At 39.2% G+C, this 22,604-nt stretch overlaps 2 long non-coding RNA genes across 2 annotated transcripts; both read left to right on the forward strand.

Annotated features, from left to right (window-relative positions):
- The first annotated feature begins 13,807 nt into the window (after nt 1–13,807).
- LOC145162412 (uncharacterized) lies at nt 13,808–14,860 on the forward strand. The gene is made up of 3 exons (XR_013739091.1): nt 13,808–13,892; nt 14,318–14,451; nt 14,544–14,860. It is a non-coding gene; the product is annotated as an uncharacterized LOC145162412 (long non-coding RNA).
- Nucleotides 14,861–15,706: 846 nt separating this feature from the next.
- Nucleotides 15,707–16,242, forward strand: LOC145162413 (uncharacterized). Its single transcript, XR_013739092.1, has 2 exons — nt 15,707–15,796; nt 16,079–16,242. It is a non-coding gene; the product is annotated as an uncharacterized LOC145162413 (long non-coding RNA).
- The last annotated feature ends 6,362 nt before the right edge of the window (nt 16,243–22,604 follow it).

Below are 22,604 nucleotides of genomic sequence, written 5' to 3' on the forward strand. Positions count from 1 at the left end.
AGTCATGGGCACCCCCGAGAGTGCACCTATAAGGATTTTACGAATGCCAAACCCAGGAATTTCAATGGAACTGGAGGGGTTATGATCTTAAGGCAGTGGATAGAAAAGACAGAAGCAGTCTTTGAAATCTGCGCCTGCCCAGAAAACAATAAGGTCAAGTTTGCTACTTGTACCTTTTTGGATAGGGATTTAACTTGGTGGAATGGCCACGTTAAGTCACTGACTCTATTAGTGGCAAATTCGATAAGCTGGGAGAACTTGAAAGCCATGCTGATGAGAGAGTACTGTCCACGAGGGGAAATTCAAAAACTCGAGCAGGAACTCTGGGGTCTAGTAATGGTTGGTTCTGACATATCAACCTATATTAATAGATTTTGTGATCTGGCAATTCTTTGCCCTGATATGGTTGCTCTTGAGAGCAAGAAAATAGATAGATATATTTGGGGATTGTCGCCCCAGATCCAGTCAAGTGTGTTAGCGTCAAGGCCTGTTACTTTTGACAGCGCTAAAGAGCTGGGACAATCTCTTATAGATCACGGAAACTACCAGAACCCAACGATTTCTACACCCGAGCAACAAAAGGGAAACAACAACAAGAAAAAGGGGTGGAACAAGAGGAAAAGCGGGACTTCACAAGAATCCTCAAAGAAACAACAGCTAGTTACAATCAATGCTGCCACGGTAACTCCTGTTGTCCCTGCTAATCCATTACCAGCTAAGCCTTATGCCGGTAATCTTCCGAAGTGCAACAATTGCACCTTCCACCACAACGGACCTTGCCGGGAAATGCAGTGCACTAACTGCAACAGAAGGGGGCATACTACCCGTTTCTGCAAGATTCCAGCAAGGCCGACCGCTCAAGTTCCTAACGCCGATGTGGGCCAAGCTTGCTACGGTTGTGGCGAAGTGGGACACTACAAGAGGAACTGCCCTAAGGCAGGGATAGTTGGCGGAGTAGGAAGAGTTCTGGCCATAGGCTCTACTCGACGAGTTGGGGCCTCCAACTTGCGGAGTCCTAGAGTAAATGTGCAAAAATGTATATTTAATTTACGTACCAGGAACTGGGCGCTACAAATCTCCCTCACTTATTTTAGACTTCGTCCTCGAAGTCTGCCACTGCGTCTGGAAAAAGCTCGGGGTAGTGGTCCCTCATCTCGTCCTCCGACTCTCAAGTCCATTATGAGCCCTTGCGGTGCTGCCATTGCACCTTCACCAGTTCGACCCTCTTGTTCCTCAGGTCCTTCGACTTCCTGTCGAGGATAGCTATTGGCCACTCGATGTAGTTCAGGTTGTCATCTACCTGAATATCCTTTAGAGGCACCACTGCTGAATCGTCTGCCAGACACTTCTGCAGCTGGGAGACTTGAAAGGTGTTGTGAATCTGGCTAAGTTCGGCTGGCAGGTCCAGCCTATACGCCACTTTTCCCACCCGGGTTGCAACCCTGAAAGGTCCAATGTACCTAGGGCCCAACTTGCCCCGCTTCCTGAATCTGATAACACCATTCCAAGGTGACACCTTCAGGAGGACCATATCCCCGACCTGGAACTACAGGTCCGAACGGCACTTGTCGGCATAACTTTTCTGCCAACTCTGATCAGTCTGAAGCCTGCTTCGGACCTGCTGGATCCTCTGTGTCGTCTTGAGCACCACTTCGGTGTTCCCTATGACCCTCTTCCCAACCTCACCCCAGCATATCGGGGTCCTGCACTTTCTCCCGTATAACATCTCGAAAGGAGGACGGTCAATACTCGCGTAGTAGCTATTATTGTAGGAAAAATATGCCAAGGGAAGGTAGGTATCCCAGCTACCACCGAAGTCTAATACGCATGCCCGCAACATATCCTCCAATGTTTGGATGGTCCGCTCGTTCTGACCATCCGTCTACGGATGGAAAGCAGTGCTAAAGTGCAAACGAGTACCCAACTTGTCATGAAATTTCTTCCAGAATCTGGAAGTAAACCGCACGTCTCTGTCAGAAATCACAGAGACTGGCACTCTGTGTCGGGCTACAACCTCTCGAATATAAATATCAGCCATCTTCTCAACCGAAATGCTCTCCTGGATCGGTATGAAATGGGCACTCTTGGTCATCCACGATGACCCATATGGAATCCACTCCCCGTACGATCCTGGGAATCTTGGTGATGAAATCCATGGTAATATCTTCCCATTTCCACATGGGGATGTCCAACGGTTGCGTCTTGCCGTGAGGCCGCTGATGCTCTGCCTTGACCTTCATGCAGGTCAGACACCTCTCTACGTACCATGCCATATCCCGCTTCATGCAGGGCCACCAATAGTCAGGACGAAGATCTCTGTACATCTTCGTCGCCCCGAGATGGATAGAAAACCTGGATTTGGGGGCCTCATCCATCAAAATCTTCCGTACTCCTCCCCAGTGCGGAACCCATACCCTACCATGCAGGGTCAGCAGCCCACGATTGTCATAATCAAACGAGGCCACTTAGCATATGATCCGCTCGCATTTCTGGCGCTCCTCCTTCAAACCCTCGACCTGCGCCTCACGGATCTGCTCCAACAGTGGAGTCACTACCATCATCCTCAATCAAATATCTCTGATCGGGGCTGCCTTGCGACTGAGCGCGTTGGCAACAACGTTGGCCTTCCCCGGATGATAATGGATCTCACAATCGTAATCATTTACCACATCTAGCCACCGACTCTGCCTCATGTTCAGATTCGGCTGATCCATGAGGTACCTCAATCTCTTGTGGTCTGTGTAAATGGTACATCGGACCTCTTAGAAGTAGTTGTTGGATTAGGTGTCTAAGTCCATAACTATAATTGGTATGTACTTGACCCGAAAGTAACATGGTTCGTGTAAATGGTACATTGGCCTGTTTTGGATTAGAATCATTACCACAAAATGTTTTAGTTCATAAAATCTGATTTTGTTGATATGGTAATGATGATTCTCATCCAAATAAAAGATAATTGTCATACTTTCAAGATTTGTATTAGTTAATATGATTATGCTAATTTCTTGTGATTGATGATATAAATTATCTTGTTCTTATGAGTTTAAAAGTTCATGGATGAATTATTTGATTATTGTGTTAATTAAAATTATGATCTAAATGTTTTAATGAAACTCATAAATTTTTTCATAAGTTATGAAAATGAAAGGTCTTTCTTTTAAAACTCATAGGTTATAGAAAATGAAAGGTCTCATTTTTAAATGTCATCTTGAATGGTGTTAAAGGCTTCCATAACTTGTCCTCAAGTTATGGAACTTGAAAAGTTTTTCATAAAACCTTTATTAAACTTATAAGTTATGAAAATCCAAGAGATTTGAAAAGTTTCAAAATTTGCCCTCGAGTTTTGGAATTTGTAAAGTCTCACTTATGTAAACTTTAATTCCAAACCCTAGAATTTTAAAAGTTAAAATTCAAACCTTATGGACTTTATTAAATTAATTAAGGTGTTTAATTAAATGAGATTTAATAATTCCGTAATGACATGATTTAAGTTAAATTAAATTAAGAGTATAGTTTAATTAATGGATTAAACCACCAAGTGTTTTAAAAAGTTTAAAATACACCCTTATACTATTATAATATTAAAAGTTAATCCTTATATATATATATATATATATATATATATATATATATATATATATATATATATATATATATATATATATATATATATATATATAAGACAAGTCAGTCTTACCGTTAGTAGGTCTCATTCACGAAGCCCGTCTATAAGGGGGTATAAGGTTACTACATATAAAATGGCAGTTTAATGGGTGTCAATTCTCACCCACCGCTTCCTTGACTGGTGGAGGGTCGTTAGCCGAACGAGTTTGACAGGACATTTTCATTAAAAGTATAATGAATATTTAAAGTAACTAAACTTTATTAAATTCTCAATCTTAGTTACTTTAGGAAAAATGTGAATTTGGTGCTAACCCATGAAATTGCACTTTGCACCTTGTTAAGTCGTTAGTGGAGCGTGTGTGGTTAACCGGCACACTAATCTGGGACTGACAATGCGTGGCAAAGGGTAGCTTGATGTTAATCATAGATCAATGGAGCGTGTGTGGTTAACCGACACAATGATTAGGTGGTTTGTAACATTAAGTGTACCAAGCTAATTTACATGGTTATTCACACCTTGTTTGTGATCCTCATCATCCCAGTCACAAACTTGAATGACATAATCGATATTAAACATGCCATTGAAAAGTTCAATGAATCTCAAAAGATCTAGGAATTTCAATTCATTTAAAACCTAAAGTTCTTTTTCGTTTTTCATGGTGGAAATTGGTAAATCATCATTTACCTACCTTCAAATATTTTGCAATTGGATTACGACATCCATCTTCCACATTGTAAAATAGTGTGTTGGGTCCTAGCCTTAGTATATTCATTTTGGGTGTTATATTAAGGACTTAAATCAACTACACTTGAATTTCTCCCTTATAGATGTCTAAGTTCAGACAACTATGGTCTTCCTTATCCTTTTGGAAAAAGCTTTCCTAATGAAGATGATATCCCACAAGGTGATCGAGGTGAAAGATTAATCCCTTTGTCATGCATTAATGGGACTGGAAATCATACTTCACTTACACCACCTCCTTCAATTATTTTTCCTAACCCACAAGTTCAAAGACTTGAAAAGTGCAAGGTTACTCAATCCCTATTGGCAAGCAAAGTCTATATGTGCTTATGTCTTGGAGATCAAGTTACATATTGACAGGTTGGGAGAGTTGGGTGTCAAAGTCTCGAGGAAGCTGGCTGTTGACCTGGCAATTTTTTAAATAAAAAGAAAATTTTGATTTTATTTTATTTTAAGTATCCTTACAATGGCATTTTTGAAATTGTTGTTTATACGTTTCCATTGATAGCAATATTGAAAAATGGATTTGATTCTTTCATTTGTGGTAGTGTCATAATTTACCAAATAAGGAAAGATTCTCATCAACCATGTTTCAGTTAGATAGAAACTTGGAATCATACAAGTTGTATTGTGTGATGAATGATAATTTTCATCTTTGGGAAATTAAGACTAACTCCTTGTTCACATGTATATGTGAGTCAAGTGAAGGACTAGGGGATCGGGTACATTTGGTTGTGCGCTGATCAGGCCCACCACAAAGAATGATAAGACTATTTGTTATGATTTACTAAAGTTTAGTAAATATGGTTAAACTTACAAGGATAAATCTTCTACTCGAAGGATTATCTGAGCCTTCGGTCAGGTATAATTGTTCTACAGATGGTCATGGTTCATAGCATTGTGTTTGTAGACTGCATCAAGATAATCAGGGTTGTAAGTATTATGGTTGGTCAGTCATTCGATGAGGTTTTGGCATGATAACATTTTAGCGTGGGCAGTCTAACATGGAGACAGACCATTATGGAATTCAGACTTGGGAAGGCAGAAGTGGTTTGCGGAAGCTCAAAGTTTGCTTTCTTAGGGATGGAAGTTCGGTTCGGGTTTCGGTTGTCTTGAGAAGGTTGTTTTACGTGCAGAATCATCGGTGGCGTTCCTCATATCATTTGTTTGGATATGGGTGTTAGTCAGGAGCGATTTCGAGGACGAAATCTAATTTAAGTGGGGGAGATTTGTAACATCCGGCTTTGAAAGTGTTTCGTTGCTCGGGGTTGCGGCCCAATCATCCGTTATCATAAGGTTTAGGGCCATGGGAAATGAAGGATTCGTCCCAGTCTGGAGTTGGATGTCATAGTATAAGTGATCCGAACGTTCAATTGTGTCTTCAGAGGCCAAGGGTATAATTGTAATTGGGTATCTCGGCCTTTTATGGATTTTGGGTTTTAATCTCGGAAGGTTTTAAGGCTTGGATGAGTTATTATGAGGGTAGGGCTTCTCGCCACCTTTTCGTGGATATAAGGTTCATCGGAAACAGACCTATAACGAGGGAGTTATGGTACTTTGAAGGTTTTGGCAGAATTAGCCCCTAATGGAGATATTTGGTAGATCATTCCCATGCATGCAAGGATGCATGAACGTGTTTGGCTGGGTACGCCTAGCGTAAGTTGGGTTATGCCCATCATATAAGGTCATCTGGTCGCAGGTGGTTTGTGAGTACGTCGGATGTACTAAGAGGTATGCGGGGCGTACTCCCTTCAGAGCAAAACCCTAATTTCGGGGTTCCTACCCTATATAAGCAACATTATACCACTCCTTAGGTCATTTTAAGCCAGCCACCACCCCTTTTTTGTCCATAAAACCCTAGATTGCCTTGGGTGAAGCTTGAAGCTTGAAAGAAGATTCTTGGTGGTTTGTGTAAGAGAAGAAGGAGGTGAAGGACTCAACCTCTAGAGAAGAACTTAAAGATCCAGTGTTTATACCTCCATTTCGAAACTTTCAAGCTATAAAGTCTCTATCTTGGCTTTTCGTTTCATAATACTACGGGTTGGTTCTTGACCATTCTAGTCCATTTTGCTTGGTCTTGGTGAGCTAGGGTCGTTTTAGGGACTCAAACTAGTAGATCTGGACATTTTAAGGTTCCTACATTCATAAAGGTGCAAGCTTTGTGGAGTTTTTGAGTTCAAGCATGAGTTAAGACCATCCATTAAGCTCTTTTGAGCTCTATAGTCCCATTAAGGCATGCATGTTAGTAAAGTTGCCAACTTTACTTGAAAAGTCACCTTTAGGAGTCACACTCACCAATGTTGGCCCGTATTTATGATTGTATGTTTTCCGGATTAAGGTCTGATGTCGGGCGGTGCCCAATAAATGTTTATATGTGTGTTTACGAAATACGGTTCGATGTCGGGTGGTACCCGATGACTATGTGCATGTTTAGTTATACTTGTATGTGTGATACTTCCATGTGCCTGGTTAGGAAGGTGAGTGTGGACGGGGTCCCATATCTCATCACTAGTTGAGTGTGGACGGGGTTCTATATCTCATCAATAGCAGAGTAGGGGCGGGGCCCATGATAGGCGAGGCCTTAGGACTGGAACATATAGTATTGTGTATTATTTCTTTATGTGTTAGCATGATTATGTGATATTGATTTTATGTGTATAGCGGGAGAGGCCCAGTGATAGGCGAGGCTTGGGATGAACATATTTGTATACCGAGCGGGGCTCGATGCCAGGCGAGGCCTGATGTCGGGCGGGGTCCAAGGTCGGGCGGGGGCCCAATATATGGTTTGTTATGGTATGTGGTAGCTTGGGGAACTCACTAAGATTCGTGCTTACGGTTTTCAGTTTATGTTTCAGGTACTTCCAATTGCAAAGGGAAGAGCTCGGGATGACTGCATTGCACACACCATGATGTTTAGCCTGGGATGTTACTCTGATTTGTATTGATACGGATACCATGTCTCATGTTTTGATGGAATGTTTTGATAACTACTATTATTTGATAATTTAAAAATGAAATTTTTGGGACCACATTCTATGTATGTTACATGGAGTATATAGGCTAACACAAACAAAAGCCATCAACATCGATCACCCTTCTACATCCTTCAATCCTGCCATCCTTGACAGACTTCAATCAAATATACATCCTTTTGAAGTAGTGTGTAGCATCAGGCATATAATTTGTGTCACAACTAGCGTTTTAGCTAGGAAATTCTATTCATGTGTTAGATCTTAGCAAATCTTGAAATTTTATGTAACATCCCAAAATTCAAGTCCAAAAATTTCATTTTTTAATTAATTAACTCATAAAACATTCACTAGAAAATATTGTATAAACATGTCATCTCATAAAATCAAGTATCATGTTTGAAACCCACAACATAAACAATTTCATATCAGAGTACAATCCAAGAAAACACCGTGCGGAAAATCAGATGTGTGTGTGATGCCATGCTACGCCGCCGGCTCCTTCCCCTTAGACGAAGAGGTACCTGAAACCAAAAACTGAAACTGTAAGCACAAAGCTTAGTGAGTTCCCCCATCATACCACATACCATATAATACCATCGGTATCTTTCAACCGGTAATCATCATCGGTATCTTTCAACCGGTAACTGGGGACTATTCCACCCCCTACCACTAGCATACAATAACAAGATATAAGCATACAGTCAGGCATATCCGGGTACTGACCTACCCCTTGGTCCTAAGGACCCCTATCAGGGAAACTATCCCTATCAAGCACGTAACATATCATACAGATATAACTCATAACCAAACACATACCAGACCGAGATAATTATCACAAAGACAATCATCTACAAAATGCTCCTCATTGGTGGGCCGACATTGTGGCCTTAGACCCACCCCTACTGGAAGGTAACTCACCTCGAACAAGTAGCTGCTGATAATCAGTGCGGGAAACCTCCGTCCGCTGCTGCTCCGAAAATCCTCCGGCTACAAACCCCACAAACACTCAGTTAGAAACTGATTTCTATACTCTTAGGGTAAAATGACCATTTTACCCCCAACCAAGTCAAGTCAAAGTCAAAGTCAACTTCCAGTTGACCCGACTCGCCGAGTTGGGCCATCAATTCGCCGAGTCCCTTAATCTCTACTCGTCCTCATCCGTGACCCTACTCGTCGAGTTGGGTCGTCAACTCGACGAGTTCTTCTCTCATTCGAACGCCCCATGAAAACTCATCCGACTCGCCGAGTTGATGAACAACTCGTCGAGTTGGCCTTCATCTGATGTACCAGATCTGTCCTCAACTCGCCGAGTTGATGAACAACTCGTCGAGTTCTAAGGAGATTGCCTTGGACTCGCCGAGTCCAAGAATGCACTCGCCGAGTCCAGTCTTGACCAATTCCATACAGTTGATTTAAATGGGATCTAACACACCAAAACCATAGATCTGGCCTCCTAATGTCCACTTCATACGCAAAGTTCCAAACTTGATGCACATGCATGGGGTTTTTAGCTCAAAAATCCACATAAAGTGTCCTACAATGTGCATGGGGCTTTCATGGCCCTAAAGTTGGCACCTTTATGCCATGAAACCCCTCTTAAGGCCCAGATCTGAAGTCATAACCCACCCCCACACTTCCAATAACGAAACATGACTTAGCAATCCAAAGAAATCCCAAGTTAAAGATGAATAAACACATAGATGAGTCAAGACAGGGGCATTATACCTTGAAGTTGCTGAAAATGAAGTAAACTCCCTGGATCTACTGTCCCCAACTCAAGTTCCAAGCTCCTTTCTTCCTTCCAAGCTTTACTATCACACAAGAACACCCAAAAATGGCCTCAACAAAGCACAAACGGCTAGGGTTTCGATGAGAAGTGTTTGGGAGCATAAAAGGGGAATGGAGGCTGCATAAGGTTGTTTAAATAGGGTGCAAACCCCTGGATTAGGGTTTTAGTCCAGACAGCAGCTACTCGCCGAGTCCGGGATCCGACTCGGCGAGTCCATGACTTAAACTCCGCGCCTCATCCCGCTTCTACTCGGCGAGTTGGTCCTTCAACTCGCCGAGTTCAAGACCAAAAGTGCAAAATAATTAAAGATTTAATAAGAGAATACGTACCAAGAACCAGGTGCTACATTTTAAGTATTATTTAGCAAAGATCTATGAACTATGACATTATATACGTCACATTATCAAGCCAAAAGTGATTACATGTTTAAGATACAAAAGATTTCAACAAAAACCTCGTTAAAGGTCAAAATTGTCAAGAAAACAAAAGATAAGGGCAAAAAGGGACATTTATGTTTTTATAAGGTCCAAACAGGTCCTACATGTATAAAAAGGTATCTTTATGTTAAACATACTTTAAAAAGGGCCAAAAATGCAAAATTAAGCTTAATGGGCCAAAACTTTTGGGCCTCACAGTTTTGGGTCCAATTTGCGAAAAACAATGAAGTTTTGGGGTTAAAAATGTTATTTGGCCAAAGTTTGAGTCATAAATGTAAATAAACCAAATTTAGGGGTGAAAATAACATTTATTTTCAAATTGGACCAAAAATGTAAAATTTTCCAAAATTGGACCGAAAGTGTAAAATTTTACAAACAAGGGGCTGAAAATGCACTTTTCTTGCAAAACAGGGTTCTAAATGTGAAAATATAAATTTTTGGGCTAAAACCGTAAATTTTTAGACATTTGGGACAAAATTGCAAATTTTTATAAATTATGGACTAAAGTGTCATTTTTACAAAACTTTGGGCCTTAATTAAAAATTGGAGGATTATTGGCCAAAAATGTCATTTTTACAAAAAGAAAGCTTCTTATCATCAATCTAGTAAACCTTAAGCTAAAACAAACAACAGAATAAAACAAACGAACGTAATACGTCGATAACTATTTATTGGGCCTAATATTCACGTTACTTGGTCATTGGGCCCTACAGGCCCAATTAAGTGTATATTGAACCCAATGTTTTCCATGACGTGTTTAATGGGTCTTGCGACCCACTTACATGTTAATTAGGGCCTAAGTTATGGATTACATGTTTATTTGGGCTTTTGTGGCCCATTTACATGCCTATTGGGCCTAAATTACCCTCTTACATGTTATTGGTCCTTTGTAGTCTAATTACATGCTAATAGGGCTTGGAATGAAAATTTCACACGTTAGTAGGCCGTAACTATACCTTTGCGTAATCATTAAACGTCGTATACTTATATATGTATCTTTTGAATACAAAAACATACCACATATATGTAAACATTAAACATAGCACAAAAGGGGTTGAGAATCTAGTGAGACATGTCGGTTGGCACCTCTGAGTGTACAATCGTAGCCTGTAGTTATAATCAGAGTTTCCTGGTAGGAAAGAGGGAGTTTGTGTATAGATCTATACGGGGTGACCCCCCACGCCTTAGATGTTCGCTACAGCTAGACTAGGCCAGTCTAGGTCGACAAAGATCCTTAGCAAGACCGGCATTTGGAAAAATACCAAGACGGGCGACCTAGTCATTATCATGCATGGTTATAACGGCTCATATAGGGATTCAATACCAAAAGTTTAACCTTTTGAAGATAAACTCTTTAATTGTGTCAATGCAAAACGACTTATTTAACGATACAAGAATCTAGACGTTGTTATAAAACAGAAAATATCGGATTTTCTGGGGAAATTATTCATATACAGTTATCATTTATTCAAAATACAATGAATCTAAACTACACTCGTATAAGTTATAACTATGAAATTCACACATGCGATTTTCACATCATTTTCAGACATTTTACAGAAAATATCGGATTTTCTAGGTTTTTTTTTTTTTTTTTTTTTTTTTTTTTTTTTTTTTTTACGAAAGATACAAAGACTTTTACTCAAATATACTTATGAACTCACCAACATTATATATGTTGACCGTTTTCAAAATAACTTGTATTCTCAGGTAATCGTTAAGCTGGAAGATTTGCAAGTGTGTATGGTTTCGTTTTATGTAATAGCACTTATCGTACTTTTAACAATTTGAACCTATGTATTTTAACAATGTACTTGATGTGAACAATGCTAGTTGTATTATGTAATGTTGGTGATGATCGTGTTATGATTCATGTATATTCATTGTGATGATTATTCAATTGTTAGTCACACGAGCCCCTGGACGTTTCCGCCGTCTGGTTCGGGGGTGTGACAGGTTGGTATCAGATCAATGTTTACAGTGAACTAGCATATCTAACCATACATGATATGCAACTATAAACACAATGGTACTAAATAACTCCGAACAAAAAAAAATTCACACTTATGTGCGCATATTAGGATAATAACCTAACAATATTTAATAGAAGCTTCTGTAGGAAATTGAACACTATGATTAAACATGGGCAGTTATGTAGTCATATTAGGGATAAATATAGTTTGATCAACTATATTTATTCAGAATATGACCAACATGTGTTCGGGAGTAATCACAACGGGAAATGAATCCAAAATCCTACCCCACTCTCCAATAACTCTAGGGAACCCAAACACAAATAATTAAAAATACTATAGGAATAATCAAAACATGACTTGTTCCCGCGCCCCCATGCAGTCACCATGGATGATGATCAGCAAGGGGTACACTTCTACCAAGCGCTAGTGGCTCAAGGAGTGCTTGAGGAGGATCCTGAAGGGGAACAAGGGGGATCCCATGATGTTGGACCCGACGAGTACACCGATACCGACTATGAGTTTGAAGGAACTGACGAAGACATAGGGGAAGATAGGGACGTGAATGAGGCCCCTGTCGAACCACCTACCGATGAGGCACACCAGGACCATCCTGCACCACCAGCACATCCCGTTGGCGAGGATCGTTCTCTGGAAGCAGAGGTCGCCACACTTCGGCAGCAGCTGTTTGCTATGGAGGCACGAGTCGTACAAGCTGAGCAGGAAAGGGATGAGGTCATCGTAGAAATGACCGAGATGGCTCAGTTGTTGGCACAACATTTTGGGATATGATTTCGCTACCATCTTTAGACACTTCTCTGTATGATCAGGATTAGTAGCGTATCTTATTAGTATTAGGATTCTCTTAGGCGTACTATGCTATGTATAATCGACTCTATGTTTAAGTGATTACATTACTCATAGGGTCGTCATGCTGCCGGATTTTTATAGTTCTATGTACTGTATGCCTTTTGGCAAATTTTCATGTATCAAAACAATTAGTATTAATCAAAATGCTTTATGTTTTATCATGACATTCTTATCTGCTATGTGTTTTACCTCCTTGTTTTATGTCAATGTGTGAAATTACCTAAGTACATGCTATACCCCTAGTCTATAGGATCACAAAACTTGCAAAAAAAAAACATAGGCACTCAACATCTTTCCGTTACATGATAGAAAGATGCCTCAAAGACCCAACCGTGGAAACAACGCAACACCAACCCCGCCGGAAATAAACTCGGTTGCATTCCAGGCAGCTATGTCCACTGCGGTCACTGCAACACTTGCACAGATTCGCAATGGAAACAACGGAGAAGGCAACGGGAAGGGAGCTGGAAGCACAAATCAAGGGACAAACCACGGAGCCGCACGACCATGCACCTACAAGGATTTCACCAACGCCAAACCTCGGACCTTTAATGGGACAGGAGGCGTCATAGCCCTGAAGAGATAGATTGAGAAAGTAGAGTTTGTTTTTGAAATCTGTGGGTGTTCAGATGAGTGTAAGGTCAAGTTCGCAGCCTGCACGTTCGTTGACCAAGCTCTCTCCTGGTGGAATAGGCACGTAGAGGCCTTGACACTCCCGATGGCGAACGTGATGCCCTGGGAAGAGCTGAAGGAGATGATGCTAGTAGAATACTGTCCTAGAGGTGAGATTCAGAAGATGGAACAAGAGTTGTGGAACCTCACGGTCCAAAACTCCAATATCGACGCATACATATCCAGGTTTAGTGAGCTATATCTTCTGTGTCCCGGAATTATCACCTCAGAAGAGAAAAAGATTGAAAGGTTTATCTGGGGACTGACTGAACCTATCCAAGGGAATGTCATTGCGGAAAACCCTAAGACGTTTGATGGTGCCAAGAGACTGGCCAAGAAACTATACGATCATGGCAATAAGAAGGGTGTCAAGACAGTGGAAGCGGAGGTTAAGAAGGAAGAAGAGAACAAGAAGGGGAAAAACAACAAGCGAAAAGGAAAGAAAAACTCGGAATCGTATAAGAAGCAACAAACGGTATCTGTCCATGCTGCAACACAAGCTACTGCCACACCACATGCTCCAGCCTCATCCACGCCAAATGCTTCCAAGCAGTACTCGGGAAATCTCCCCAAGTGTAACAAATGCAACTTCCACCATCACGGGGAGTGTAGAGAGATGAGTTGCACAAGGTGCAATCGGAAAGGCCATACATCGAAGTATTGTAGGACTCAGCTTCAACAGAACCAGATGACAAACAACAACAACAACACTAATACTGGAGCTAGCTATCTGGTGCATATCAGGAGGGATCTTGTGGAAAGTGGTCACGCGTTGCTAAACCATGCTTATCACAATCAACAAGAATACGAAAGGTATGAGGGTGGAACTGGAATCCGTGATTCCGACGGAATTGGAATATGTGATTCCATTCCGATGCCAAATAAACGGAGTTTAATTCTATCTGAATGTGAGAATCATGGATTCCGACAGAATCGGAATCAGTGATTCCGATGGAATCGGAATCTGTGATTCCGTTGGAATCAGAATCCGTGATTCCATTCCGCTGCCAAATAAACGGAATTTAATTATATCTGAAGGTGGAACCAGAATCAGCGATTACGACAGAATTGGAATCAGTGATTCCAACGGAATCGGAATATGCAATTCCATTCCTCTGCAAAATAAACCGAATTTAATTCTATCAGAATCCTTCAAATTCCATGTTTGGTGAATTATACAGAAGTATACTACGTTCTTTTGATTCCGATTCCAATTTCTGATTCCATTCCTTTTGCAGGACAACAAGCTATTGTCTAGATTTGGCTTACTGAACAAGAGAAGACGATTATGGAAAAGTGGTTGCCCGAGTTAAGGAATGGAGTTGTGAATGCTAAGAAGAGTCTTGAAGATTGTAAATACGTGTCTGGATTGGTAAGTAAAAACTTTTTTCCTTACAAAAAATTTGAATTTTTTTATATATTTAATTAATAAATTAAATATTTAAATATGAAATTGTGATGTAGTTGGAAGAGTGGTGGGAACAACTAGGATCAACGGTTGTTGATTGGGTGACGGTTGATGGGCAAAATGTGGCAGCTTGGAATAATCATGTGAAACAACTTCTTGCTTTTTATGACAAGGAACTTTTGTGAGTGTTTGTTTATTTTTATTTAGTTTATGTATATATTATATTATATATGGTGTTCTTGTTATAATATATGTGTGTGTATGTGTTCTTGATTATTTAATGTTTTAGGGAGGGATTTAATGTTAGGTTTAGTTTGTGTATATATTATATTATATATTTAATGTTAGGTTTAGAGGTGTGGGTTGTATTTTACTTGTAATGTGTGAATGTTAGGCTATGTTTTGGTAAAAGAAAAATGTTTCAATTTAAGAGTGTTATTTGTTTTCAGGATTTTATACATCCTTCCAACTCACAAAATTCATTACATTAAGGATTAAATATGTAATTTAGTCTGTTTAATATTTGGTACAAATTTAGAATATATATATATATATATATATATATATATATATATATATATATATAACAATGACATACAAAATATGTCGTAAAATTAAAACTATGTCAAAAATCATGACAAGAATGTTACGAATTACGACATACAAAGTCAATTGTAATTGTATGTCGAAAACGTGTGTCGTGTATGTATGTCTTAATTGTGGGTCATAAAGGTCTGTCGTAAAATTTATGACTGGCCAAATGCCTGTCATTATCCTTTATGACATGGCTTTCAATGACATACATTTGTCTGTCATGTATAGGCATTTACAACAGATAATGTCTGTCAAGGAAAGCCTTTTTTCTAGTAGTGTATATACATATGGGACTTTTATGATGTTCTAATATTATTGTTTATAAATGTCCTCTAGAATAAATATGATGGATGCTCAGCCGCAACAACAATCACTACCATAGCCTGTGTAGAACCTTCGAGAAGAGGCTTAAAAACACTTTATTTGAGAAGGAATGAGACCACTTGATACCTACCTGCATCTAGACGGGGCTATATTGCAAATCTTCAAGGAGAGGGATAGGCACATGGGCAGAGGAACTCCAGGTCTGTTAGACTTTAATGTCTCTTGAGAGTATTACTTATTTATGTTGCAATGGTTTAACTGTATTAGTTACTTCTATTTGCAGACAAAGTCAGAAAGGGGCGAGCTTGAAGCTTCTTAAGAGTCCTGGCAAGAAACCTTAGTGGGAACAAGAGATAATCGGGTGATAACATCCTACTTTTAATGATATATGGTTAGTTGTTAATGTTTATAAGCTCATACTTTTAGTTTAATGATTGTTTTCTTAAGCTCATATATGGTTAGTTATTAATATTTATAAGCTCATACTATTAGTATTAGTTACTTCTATTTGCAGACAAAGTCAGTAATAGCATCCACCACTTTGCATTTTTCCAACAAATCATTATGATGTAATTTCCTGTATTAGAAAAATACCATGTTCTTGAATTTTGATTAAATTCAATTGTCATGTAATGATGGAAAAAACTCATTGTTTGTTGTATTTGTTTTGCAGATATGAGTGAGGATAGAGGATAAGAACTGCTATACTTGATGTTTGGGATAATCCTTCTATGATTGGATCATGGATGTTCTTTCTTTTAAAATTTTAATACAAGTTTTTATAATGTAGTAGCAACTTACCAAATTAATGTTTTTTGTGTGTGAGACTTGATTTTTCTTTAATATTCTTTTTATTGAAGCCTATTGTGGTTGTGTACTTGTGTTATTTGGCATGTCCACATTTACAAAATATTTCATCCATGATTGGTAAGAACGGTGTGACAGTTGTGTTGGGTTTATAGAACTAATAAAAAATCATTTAAAAAAAGAAATAGCAAAAGGACCCAGTTGCATATAACAGAACAGGGCTATGAAATGGAAAAAGAGCGATATTTGGATTTTTGTAATAGGATCCGGTTTATGTTTGAAGACCGGGTTGTATGGCCACATAAAATCTATTACACTTATATGACCTGTTTGTTAAACCGAGTTCTATTAACTTTCTCACATAAGACTCGCCTCACGTTAGACCCGGTTGCAAACCGGGTTATATTAGGCTTTTATCCGGGTTTTATGAGGTTTTTTGTAGCAGAATTGAAAAATCAAAGACCTCAAGGTTAATAATTACTTATTCTCATCCATTGACAAGAGCATTTTGAAGACTATACTTCAAAAGGAGACGGTTCGGGACGTTGGGAATCTATGAGGAGAAAGTACCAAGAAAGTTGAAGGATGGAGGCAACCTTAAGCATGATTGGAGTGTGTGGTTGTTTGGGGTTTATGCTGATGGTGTTGGTATATGCATGGAGGTTCTTCAATTGGGTATGGCTTACCCCAAAGAATACAGAGAAGTCTCTGACTGAAGAGAACCTCGTACCAGTTTTTATATGGAGACGTGAAAGATATATTGAAGATGATAACCGAGTCGAGTTTAAATATCACATTTGTGTTTACTTATGAACATTGTGATTTGTATTCCCCATTGACTAAGGAGACCAATTGTGGGGACTACTACAGAACGCTATATAGGACTCGTCAATTAGGACCCGATTTTTGAAAAAACCAGGATCTAAAAGGGGATAAGCAATATGACTCGGTTCATTTTTAAAAACTGGGGTGTATGTTATATTTAAGTAACCCAGTTCCTAGCGTAACAACCGGGACTTTTTGTTGTATGGGTATATGACCCGGTCTTTAAAAAACAACCGAGTTCTATTAGTGTTACTAAGAGACAATGCATGCGTTCTAGAAAACTATATGACCCATTTCAAAAAAAAAAAACAGATCATTTGACTTTTTTTTTTATAAAAACTCCATACCTTTACTGTAAACAGTGGCCATATCACCCCTATCTTGATGTCCGAAATGCTCGTTTATATTCCAATTAGCCAAGTTAATGCTCATATATTGTTTCTTTTTTATATCAATTTTTTCGCATCTAGAACACAAGCAACCACTCATGTGATGATTATATTGCATATTGTATTATTATTTATATAGGCATCAGGGTTTTTTTTTTTGAACAATTGATGTATAGATATCAGTTTACTTTCATGTATATATTACTTTTGCCCAATGGTGTAGAATTACATGAAAACATAGTCAAGTTCAATAAACTACATCAAATTAAGAATATATATTAAAAAGAAAAAGAACTGAACTTAGTTCACAAAAGATGTCCTCCGAGGCACTTTGATGGTTATAGATACAACACCAATTCTGCATCGGTTACCATCAATCCCTCCATTAATATTGTTGTAGCTGAAACACAAAAACCATAAACAAATATCATAAACCCCACCTGTCAACAAGTAGATATATACATTTCAACATGTTACATAATCTTGAGTTAAGTGAACATGGTTTGGTTACACATCAGGAATAGTCGGAGACATAATGTTGGGGAAAGGGTAAGGGCTATCTAAAATTGGAATCCCTAATTTATTATCATTTAAATCAAACAATAATGGAGAAGATCAACTTCACACAACCAGAAGGACCATGCACAACCGGGTCAAGTATTTACCAAATATAGTTACGGGCTTAGACACTAATCCAACAGTCTCCCACTTGGATAAGTCTAGTAACTACAAATGTAAGTTGAATCCGATTAGCAATCGTAGCTCTCAAAGTCGCTGTCGAACTCTGATCATATCAGTAACCTGTCCTTTAGATAAGGGATCGTATAGTCCTCCGTTCTAGATATCATGCGTACAAATACATGGAACATAGTCATACTTATTGTCCAGCAGTTGTTTCTCGATCTCTGATTCGCCTGACATAGAACTTAATTGAACACATCAATTCAGTCCTGACTGGGCCCGACACATAAGTCAAACAAAAATCATCGAGGGGCCCTAATATCGCTTTTACCCTCTTAGGATAAAAGGAACATATAAACTTTGACTTATATGCATTTACCATTTACTCATCAAATCATGCACAACAATGCGTTTTATAACATCAAGTTACTGATGCGTTTACGCATTATCAATGCACAACCAACTGGCAAATAATAAATCATATATCCAGGTTTTAAGTTCATATGATTTTATCGTCTTGCGATCACTCGTGATAAATTCCATGAAGTGATTCCAGCAAGCGCGGGTTTAATCCAATGCTCAAATCAAACTCATAAGCACTCATGAATGTTGCAGCAAACCTTTGCTATGTCTAATACACTTTAGACAATCTACACACTATTTCATGACAATCTTCTTTCATACCTACTCCCAAAGTATGAGCCAATGTAAATACATCGCTCACTACGAGGTTCGAACTTGTCTTGAGTCTCTCGTCTTACGAAAGCCTTGCAACCCCAAACCTTGATGTGTGCCAACGAGGGAGCTTTCCCTGTCCACATCTTGTGAGGTGTTTTGGCAACCTTCTTCGTAGGGACTAATTTAAGGATATGGGCGGCAATCTCTAAGGCATACCCCCATAATGAGATAGGTAGCGAAGCACGACTCATCATGGAACGAACCATGTCTAGCAAGGTTCGATTACGCCTCTCAGCCACACTATTCAACTGTGGTGTCCTAGGTGGCGTTAAATGCGAAACAATTCTGCATTCCTTGAGGTAGTCGTGGAATTCAAGACTTAGGTACTCTCCACCTCGATCGGATCGAAGCATCTTGATTTTCCTGCCCAACTGATTCTCCACTTCTTGTTTAAACTCTTTGAACTTTTCAAAAGTTTCTGACTTATGCTTGATTAAGTAGACATACCCATATCTGCTATAATCATCGGTGAAAGTCACATAGAAGCGGCTCGCATCCCTTGTGGTGGATCTAAAGGGTCAACATATATCTATATGTGTGAGATCCAATAAACCCTCACCCTTCGCACAAGTGCCAATGAAGGGTGACTTGGTCATCTTTCCAAGTAAACAAGACTCGCACACGTCATCGTCCCTAAGGTTGAACGACTCTAATACTCCATCCTTTTGGAGTTGGGCTATGCGTTTCTTGTTGACGTGTCCAAGACGACAATGCCACAAGCATGCTTTTTCCAAATCATTGGAAGAATCAATACACAACACATCATTTCCTAAATTGTCTACAACCATCACAGTTTCATATATTCCATTACAAGGCAATGCTTCAAAATAGAAAACACCATTAAGATAAACATTAATAGAACCCTTTTCATGATCAAATGAATATCTAAAACCTTGTCTATACAAACCATGAAATGAAATGATGTTTCTTGCCATATCTGGCGAATAACAACAATTATTTAAATATAATCCTAATCCACTATTGAGCATTAAAGAGTAAACTCCGATCTTGGTGACAGGCGACGATCTTCTGTTCCCCATGATCAAATTTATCTTCCCATGCTCCACATCCCTATTTCTTCTTAGGCCCTGCAAATCAGAACAAATGTGAAAACCACATCCTGTATCAAGAACCCAAGAAATAGCATGTGATGAATGATTAGATTTAATAGTGTAAATACCTGCGTAGGACGGCTTGATCTTTCCATCCTTGATGTCTTGCAGATATTTCGGGCGGCTTCGTTTCCAATGCCCTATTTCATGGCAGTGGTGGCACTCTGCCTCATTGGGGTTGGATTTGGGTTTAGCAGGACCAACCTTGGTTCCACTAGAAGAGGAGCCATTTTGGGACTTTCCCTTATGGTGGTTCTTTGAGGGAGCCTTCCTTTTCTTTCCCTTCCCTTGCCCAATTGCCAAGACTGGGGTAACAGTAGGAGTTGGAGATGATGCAACAGATTTATCTTTAAGGTTGCTCTCAGCAGTCCTCAACAATCCTTGAAGCTTGCTCAAGGTGACCTCCTCCTTGTTCATGTGGTAGGTCATGCGGAACTGGCTATGGCAGGGAAGCAAGGAATGAAGGATGATGTCAATTTACAGCTCTTCATCAAAGTTAACATTTAGCTTTAGCAGGCAGACATATCTTTGCATCTTTTGCAGATGAGAAGTAAGGGACTCTCCATTACCCATTTTGGTAGTGATCATCGAAGTGATGATCTCGTACCTTTCTTGCCTAGCACTTTGGTGATACCGGTCCAACAGATCTTGATGCATCTCATAGGGATACATATCCTCATAGGACTTCTGGAGTTCTGCAGTCATAGTCGCCAGCATGATGCAATGGACTTTCGTGGCATCACGCTTATGGGCCTCAAAGGCCGCGATCTCTTCAGCAGAGGCAGTGTTGATGTTGATTTCCTTCAGCTTCTCATCGAGCACATACTCTTTGTCCTCGTAACGAGTGACCATTTGAATGTTGTGGATCCAATCATTGAAATTGGACCCGTCAAAGATCACTCTCCCACACAAGTTCATGAGTAAGAACGAGCTAGAGGAATTTGAACCAGAAGCGTTGTTGTTGACGTTCGATATCTGAAAAGGAAAAAGAACAAAGTTTGATTAGAAACGAATCCCCAATTAAACACCCAAATGAGAAATTAGGGCTAGGATCCAACAACATTATATACAAATTAGAAGAGGGATGCCGTAATCTAACATGCAAATAATTTGAAGGTAAATGAATGACGATTCATTATTTTCCACCATGAAAAACAAATTAAAACTAAGTTTTAAATGTATTGAAAACTCCTAGATCTTTTGAGATTCATTGAACTTTTCAATGGCATGTTTAAATCTCGATATGCCCCTCAAGTTTGTGACTGGGATGCCGAGGATCACAAAGCGGGTGTATATAACCATGCAAATGTACATGGTGCCCTCAATGTTACACTCACCTATTCGGTGTGCCAGTTAACCACACACGCTCCATCGAACTATGACAAACATTGAGTCACCCTTTTCCACCTTTGCTTAGAGCCCAATTAGTGTGCCGGTTAACCACACACGCTCCACTAACGTCTTAGCAAGGGTACAAAAGTGTAATTTCGTGGAATTGCATCAATTCACTTTTGCCTAAAGTAACTAATTTTTTTAAAAAAAATTAGTTACTTTATAAATTCGTTATACTTTTAATGAGGAAAGGTTTGCCCTATCCTACCCGTTCGGCTAACGACCCTCCACTAGTCAAGGGTGCGGTGGGTAAGAGTGGATACCCAATGACGGTCATTTTTCAGGCCGCTTCCTTAAACACCCCTTATAGACCAGCTTCGTGAATAAGGCCTACTAACGGTAAGACTAGCATTTAAGTTATACATATATAATAGTTATTCTTATAATATTATAAAGTATAAGGTTGAATTTTAAACTTGTAAAATTCTAAGGTTTGAAATTTAAATAATTCAAATTAAACTTTTAATTAAAAATTAAATTTCAAAACTTGAGGGCAAGTTTTGAACTTTTCAAAACACATAGGATCAAATAGCAAATAATATAAATTAAACATTTAATTAAATGATTATCTAAATTTGATCTATTATATTTTAATCATAAGATAATTCATCAAATAAATCAAATAATCAAATTTTATCATACAAGGAATTTATTATTCAATTAAATGGTAATTATCTTTTGTTTTGGTAAGGATAATCATATAATAACAATAAAAATCAGATTTTATTAGTTAAAAACAGATTTGGTAATTATCCTTCAGCAAAACAACAAGAAATCCCGGTTTTCCCTCTGTCTGACTCCCCGACTCGCCGAGTCACTAACTGCACTCGCCGAGTTGGGACGACTCGCCGAGTCCAGCAAGTGACTCGCCGAGTCAGGTCGGGCAGAGGGCAGAAAAACGATTTTCAGCAAGATGAACGTACAAGGCATCAATACAATAGAAACCAATCAAGGCTCTGATACCACTGATGGGTTTGAGCCAAAAGAACATCATATGTGCTCATGCAAACCCTAATGCTTGGATCTAGGTTTCTCTATTGTACATGCAATTCATCCAAGACTTATAAACCCTAGATCTAGCATACATATTTCGAAATTAACATAAGAAATCAGATCTAGATGATTACTGTTGGACTAATGTCTAAGTCCATAACTATAATTGGTAAGACTTGACCCGACCCGGAATGGTCCATTTGGGTTGCATGGCATCATGCATTTGGATAGACTATAATGAGAGAAATAACACTTAAGGTTG

Source organism: Lactuca virosa, chromosome 3, assembly GCF_052849685.1.
Source record: "Lactuca virosa cultivar CGN04683 chromosome 3, Lactuca_virosa_CGN04683_v6, whole genome shotgun sequence".
In the NCBI taxonomy this organism is placed as follows: Eukaryota; Viridiplantae; Streptophyta; class Magnoliopsida; order Asterales; family Asteraceae; genus Lactuca; species Lactuca virosa.